The 7614-nt window shown below is 35.8% G+C and overlaps 1 pseudogene; it reads right to left on the bottom strand.

Annotated features, from left to right (window-relative positions):
- Positions 1-17: 17 nt before the first annotated feature.
- On the bottom strand, positions 18-402 carry LOC108535588 (pancreatic progenitor cell differentiation and proliferation factor pseudogene; annotated as a pseudogene).
- Between the last annotated feature and the right edge of the window lie 7212 nt (positions 403-7614).

Genomic DNA, 7614 nt, shown 5'->3' with positions numbered 1-7614 from the left:
GGGGCGGGAGGCGGGGAGGGGCTCTGGTGGACTAGTGCCTCCACAGGCCTGGGCTGGTGGTAACCGCTCAGGTCAGGACCGGGGCCCAGCGCTGGCTGTGCTGGACTGACTGGGGGCGTCCCGAGTCAGACCACTGGTGGTCATGCTGCTGGAGGCCTGGGGGGTTTCCGGGTGCTCTGCGGACTCCAACACCGTGGCCATGAACGGGAAGGTGGACTTCCAGAAAAAGAAGCTGGCTCCCCAGTGACCCGGGTCAGCCTTGGGGAGACCTGGGGGGTGGGGAATGACTTCTCCGGGGCACTCGGTACTGCCGCAGGAGCTGTTGCTGGAAGTGGAATCCAGGCGGCGCCTGTAGTAGTCGTAGGTGGCCAGGAGCGAGCCGCTGGAGGGGATGGCCGCCATGCTCTGCCTTGCTGGCTGGTGGGACCTCCTGAAGTGTGTTTTTAAAAGTGTGTATGAGAGAGAGGTAATGTAAAGACTTTGTGTTTTTAGATGTAAGTATTTGTTCATGGCAGTATTGGTTGGAAGAGTTTTGTTTGTTCAACACAACATTGATTTAATGATAGTTGTGTTTAACAATTTTTAAAAGAAAAGTTAGCGGTGACCTCATTAGTTTGTTTAGAAGTAGAGCACCCTGTTTCTTTCATTAAACTTTGATGGAGATTTTTGGTACTTCTAGATTAGCACTCATGTGAAGTTACAAATTAAAATCTTATATTCTGCTTTCTCCAATGTCTGACTAATTCTTAGAGGAGCTTTTTAGTAGTAATGGCCAAAGGCAACTATAGCACTTAACGTAAGGGGATTGGATTGAATTTTTAAGGTGAGCTGAGTCTAACTACTGTTGAAATAAATGTTAGGTTTGAAAAGGCAAACCAAGTGTATTTAATGCTAACCATGTTCCAGGCGTTATTCTAGGTACTTCATGAATATTAACTTATTGATTCCTCAAAACAATACTTTCAAGTAGCTGCTAATATCATTCTGATTTTTCAAATGATGAAACTGAGTCACAGAGAAGTTCAGAGATTTTTCCACGGGCACACATCCTACAGTGGTGGAGCCAGAGTTTAATTTCTGTGGTCCTTGGTCTTTATCACTACTACATGTTCTCATGTAGCTAAAACATTAACACAATGATTAATTCATAAACATAATATTTTCAAAAATGATAGCTAAATGTTAATATGGTTGTTCGTGTTCCAAGATAATTATTAGGCTTATTTATTTTAGTTTTTTCTCTTGTTATTTTTATTTCAATAGTTTTTGGGGTACAGGTGGATTTGGTTACATGGATGAGTTCTCTTGTGGTGATTTCTGAGTTTTCAATGCGTTCATCACCCGAGCAGTGTACACTGTACCCAATACGTAGTCTTTTATCCCTCACCCCCCTCCCAAACTCTTCCCCACCCTCAGGTCCCCCAAATCCATTTGATCACTCTGTATGTCTTTGTGTCCTTAAGACTTATTTATTTTAAGTGTTTGATGTATTCATGTTTATGACACCTTTCCCCTTTCATATTCTTTTACCTTTAAATAAATATTTATTACATTAAAACCAAGTATAGAACCCCAAAATTCCGTAACGTAGAATAATCCTGCCTGAACATATTAGAAATTCATTCTTAAGAAATGTTGCAGGCCAGGCATGGTGGCTCATGCTTGTAATCCCAGCTCTTTGGGAGGCCAAGGAGGGCAGATCATGAGGTCAGGAGTTCCAGACCAGCCTGGCCAACACGAAGAAACCCTGTCTCTACTAAAAATAAAAAAATTAGCTGGGCATGGTGGCAGGTGCCTGTAATTCCAGCTACTTGGGAGGCTGAGGCAGGAGAATCTCTTGAACCCGGGAAGTGGAGGTTACAATGAGCAGAGATCGTGCCAGTGCACCCCAGCCTGGGCAGTAGAGCTAGACTCCGTCGAAAGAAAGAAAGAAAGAAAGAAAGAAAGAAAGAAAGAAAGAAAGAAAGGAAGGAAGGAAGGAAGGAAGGAAGGAAGGAAGGAAAGAAAGAAGGAAAGAAAGAAAGGAAGGAGAGGAAGGAGAGGAAGGAGAGGAAGGAGAGGAAGGAAAGAAAAAGGAAAGAAAGGAAAGAAAGGAAAGAAAAGAAAGAAAGAAGGAAGGAAGGAAGGAAGGAAGGAAGGAGAAGGAAAGAGAGAGAGAGAGAAGGAAAGAAGGAAAGAAAGAAAGAAGGAAAGAAAGAAAGAAGAAGGAAAGAAAGAAAGAAAGAAAGAAAGAAAGAAAGAAAGAAAGAAATCATGCAAAATGTATAAAAATCCTAAAAGTTCTTAGAATAATTTACAATAAACATAAGACTTAAATGAACATAAACTTAAACATTGGAGATACAGTATTATAGCAGGCCAATAACACTCATAAAAGCTGTTTTCTCCGTTTGATTTCTCCTTAATTAAGGGAAGGTGATATTTACAATAATAAAAGTATCTGATATAGGAATGGGAGATTCTTTTAATATGAAAATTATACTACCTGACACTGTTTCAAAAGTAATGACTTAATAATGATAGAAAAAAATTCTGGTTATTAAAATAACATAAAATAAAAGTGTTCTTTATTTTGGGAAGGGCTTCAAAATCATCAATTATATTTCATATTCACTCCAAGTTGTAAAAACTATCTTGGAATAAGTGTATCTGTATTATTACGTAATTTCCATAAATGGAAAACCACCTTTCCCCCTCCTCTAAGCTTTAATAAAACAGGCAAATATACATCTCAATGGCAGATTAAGGCTTTTTTTTGTAGCTAAGCCTAATTAAAATGGCAACATTCCAATGGTTTCTTTACCAGGGAGCAAGGACATCTGCAAGGGATAAAAAGATAGCAAGCATTCTGATGCATTTGTTTCCAGTCTTTAAATGTGGCAACAGAAAACAGGGATTGATACTGGCTAAGCTACAAGCAACATTCGAGTTAAATGTTTTAAAAGAGTACAGGAAATCAAAGCATTAAATAAATTGTGATTTTAGGTTGTTGTTTTGCCTGCTATTTCTGACTGTTTTTGTAGCATAGACTTCCCCAAATCGTGTCCCAGCATATTATAATTCCCTCTTGGAATTATTTTATACAAGAGAATTCTATAAAAAAAGAAGCTGGTTCATCTTTAATTAATCCAACATTTCTCAAACTCACTGAACTTGGAATACCTTTTGTTTTCTTTCTTTTCCAGCATCAACTACATGCACATTTGAGCACCGTTTGGGAAAGGCTGCTCTAGCATACTGTCCCTTGCCATTTTAGAATATTGCCTTAGTCTGTTTGTGCTGCTATAACACAGTGCCACAGACTGGGTAATTTATAAATAACAGAAATGTATTCCTCACAGTTCTGGAGGCTGGGAAATCCAATATGAAGGTTTGGTGTCTGGTGAGAGCCCAGTCCCCGCTTCCAAGATGGTGTTTTATAGCTGCATCGTCTGGAGGAAATGAACATGATGTTCTTACATGGCAGAAGAGCAGAACAACAAGAGAAGTTACCTCTCTCTGAAACCTCTTTTATAAGGGCATTAATTCTTTTGTGAGGGTAGAACCCTCATGACTTAGTCACTTCCTCAAAATCCCCACCTCTCAATATTACCACGATGAGGATTAAGTTTTATATTTTGGGTGACATTCGCACTATACTAAATAGTATTACTAAACCTCCAATGTTTTCAATTCTTTTCTGTTTCCTGATATTATTTCATAGTGACCATACATATTCTACATATTAAAGTGCCAATCCAAATTACAAGATGGGAAAGCAGTGAAGGAGAAAATATAACTTTCACTGCCACTTAGAGGAAAATTAAGGCATTTATTAAAAACTGCTTCTTTATGTTACACTGATTTGTATAAATTCCTTTTTCCACTTCTCCGGTAATTGACTGAAAACATTTTGTGGCACCAGACTATGCTACATTCAGATTCATTCATAACTGTCTTAATACCTAGCAGTGTACTTAGAATACAGGAATCAACCAATAAATATTTACTGAATCAAATTAAAGAGCTTAGATTTCCTCAGCTTATTAATTTTCATTCTATGCCTCTTAAACCCTTGGAATTAGATCAGCTGAAAATTGACTCTGATTTTTCTTTAAAAAGATTACTTTGTGTTCATGGTGGAATTTAGCAACAGGTGAATTAATAGTGAATTTCAAGTATACAAATGAGATAGCCAGGACACATATGTCGATCGTTTTTAAAATTCTTATGTTGTTTCATACACATACTAGAACTGAGAATTCTAACAGTACTTTTTCTGAGGCTTTTGTTTATTAGTATATTTTATTTTACAAAGGATGAAAATTTTCTTTTCCAAAAGTCCAGATGAACTTGATGCATATTTTCTTTTAATTTCATCATTTTAAAAATCCCAAGGATTTTAAAACTATGAGAGAAAGATATGAAAACACTGCCAGGGGTATTTTCCTTGCAAGCAAATATTTCAGATGAACAAACTTCACCTAGTAGAAATATTTCAAAGCATCAGTTTTTCTCAGGTTACATTTTTCACCTGTCGTGTGGCACAAGATGAACAGATAGAAGGTTACAAGAGCCAGATTTGGAAAAGGCTTTCTTTCACAAATAGTATCGCTTGTGCCCCCAGCTAGTTAAATTCTGTCCTGACAAGCAGGTAATGAATATGTTTCTTTAATGCAGTGACTTTCCTTTATTTGCAGAAACTTTTATTCCACATACCATTCCATGAAAATAAAAATAAAACTCAGCCTTCTTTTAAAGGACAAATTTATTCCATAAAATGATATTCTAAAATTTATTATCTAATATTTACCAGCACTTGAGTTTTTTAAATACATCTTTAACAGTTATAATAGTCTGGCATTTTCTGCATAAATGTGACTTCAAATCAGTTTGGCAGGACAAAAATTCTAAGCTTCAATTACATACTGCGAGTGAAAAATACGTATCTATTAATCTATAATAAAGTGTTTCAAGCATCTGCTAGGTTATTAGTGCAACACTTTTAAGTTTAAAATTTGCAAATTTTTAAATTTCAGATAAAAAAATTTGTCATGATTTTTTCTTGTATAATACAAGAAATACAATACAAGTAAATACAATATTTAAGCAAATACAATATTTAAGCAATATTTNTAAACTCAGCCTTCTTTTAAAGGACAAATTTATTCCATAAAATGATATTCTAAAATTTATTATCTAATATTTACCAGCACTTGAGTTTTTTAAATACATCTTTAACAGTTATAATAGTCTGGCATTTTCTGCATAAATGTGACTTCAAATCAGTTTGGCAGGACAAAAATTCTAAGCTTCAATTACATACTGCGAGTGAAAATACGTATCTATTAATCTATAATAAAGTGTTTCAAGCATCTGCTAGGTTATTAGTGCAACACTTTTAAGTTTAAAATTTGCAAATTTTAAATTTCAGATAAAAAAATTTGTCATGATTTTTTCTTGTATAATACAAGAAATACAATACAAGTAAATACAATATTTAAGCAAATACAATATTTAAGCAATATTTAAGCAAATATTTTATTATTTTGACTTTCATGTACAATTTTATTTATCTGGCATATAAAATTACAGTGCATTAGAATTTTTTGCATTGACATTATGTACCAAAGTATAATGATTAGCTTTCATTTAAGGAAACAAAATTTGCTCTAGGTATGTCAAGCAGAAAGGAATTTAATATAGAGGGTTGGGCTTGTAAATATGAACTAGAAACTGTCTGCCTTTTTTCCTGCTTTAAAAGATATTAGCAATGGCAATGATGGTCACCTGTGGAAGGATGTTATCTTGAAGCAGGGAGTCAATGTAGTCAGGTGACAACCTGTAATGACAACTTGCACAGGCTTTACATAAGGACAACCTGTTGGAACAGGATGGCAGGGACATCCCAGAAGCCATCAATGCAAGCCTGTGAGAATTTGATACGTTGGAGCAAGGCAGTAAGTACATGCAGTCTGGCAGGGATGGTGATTAGCGACATTGAGGGAATTGGGCAAATAAATAAATGAAGTATGGGAACAGATTTCTCACTGAAGGAGAAGGAAGGTACAAATATGGACATAAGGGAAGTTGGAATAAACCTGTGGTGTTAGACTGAAATTGGCGGTACTGGCATAAACTCAAGGTTTTCAGATAGATAGATAGATAGATAGATAGATAGATAGATAGATAGATAGATGACAGATAGATCATAGATGACAGATATGTAAAAATATAGATATAAAGATGTATGTATGTGTGTGAATATGTGTGTAATTGTATATCCATATTCATTCATACATATAATTTCTCACTCTTAATAGAAAGTTCTAGATGTAGCAACACCCCAGTGGCAATGAGCTCTCCTGGCATGCAAAGCTTGGTTTCTAAGTACAGTACAACTCTTCATTACAATAAAGTAGAGCTCCTGGGCAAATGGCAGAGTCCAGGACTGAATTTGGAAAAAACAAAACAAAACAACCACAACAAAAAAGATGTTCCTGGAAGTAATAAAGTATGTAAATAAGTAATGCAACATTCAAAGAAAGAATAAAAGAGTTCTGTAGGTCAAATGAAAAGGGACAAAGAAAACCTGCTTGAAGTGACTCCCACTGGCCAAACCTAAGAAACTTAAACATCAAAATGAATATAAATAGTCACAGATACTAATCCATAGAATGTCATAGAAATCCCTGAATCCATACGGATAAATAAATACGAAAAAGAAAAACCTGCCCTTCCATCAACGCCAACCAGTAAATGTGAAAGAAATGACTGAATTTTTTAAAAATTCACCATTTTGCAATTATCACAGTACTAATTCAGACAAGAAATATCAACGAGTACTAAAACTGTTGGGTGAAAATGGAATGAGAGAAGAAATATTAATACAATGTCAAAATTTCCACAGAAAACACTTTGTATCTACAAAGTAAACAAAACCAAAGAAAACAAAACTTAACTGTGGAGAAACCTGGTATTCACAGTCTTAATCTTGTCATCGGAATTTAAACCACTAGTAATGAGACAAATCAACATTGTGTGCTACCAGATAGAACGTAATGAGAAGAACTGCATTACTTCTGTGCTATTCCTGCCCCAAATGTATAGCCCAGTTCTAATCATGACAAAATATCAGACAAATCCAATTGAGAAACATTCTACAAAATTGTTAACTTGTAATCTTCAAACACATCAGGGTCATGGAAATGAAAGACTGAAACCCTGCTTCAGATAGAGAGACTATTAGATGCAATGCATGATTCGTATACCATAAAAGACATTAGTGGGGATATGGGTAAAGCTTAAGTGGTATCTCCAAGTGAAGACTACGTGGGGCTTTGCTCTATTATTTCTGCAAGTTTGGAACCATTTCAAAATAACAATTTAAAACAAAAAGCACTAGAATGACGATGACTAAAGAGTCAGGTGAAAATGCTGATAATTTTCAAATTGCAACTGGCATTCTGAGAGTTGGAAAGCTGCAGGAGTTTCATAAACTTGCCAGTGACAATCCAGAAATTAGGCAGGTGATTCAAAACTAAACACACACAGGCTGTTGCAAAATTTCACATGTTAAAGACACACATCTGTCAGCTGTTGCCAGAGAAGAAGTCATACGGCTTTTGATTTTGT

The sequence above is a fragment of the Rhinopithecus bieti genome, unplaced genomic scaffold (assembly GCF_001698545.2).
Source record: "Rhinopithecus bieti isolate Rb0 unplaced genomic scaffold, ASM169854v2 scaffold_13184, whole genome shotgun sequence".
In the NCBI taxonomy this organism is placed as follows: Eukaryota; Metazoa; Chordata; class Mammalia; order Primates; family Cercopithecidae; genus Rhinopithecus; species Rhinopithecus bieti.
This window is presented reverse-complemented; position numbering and strand designations above follow the sequence as displayed.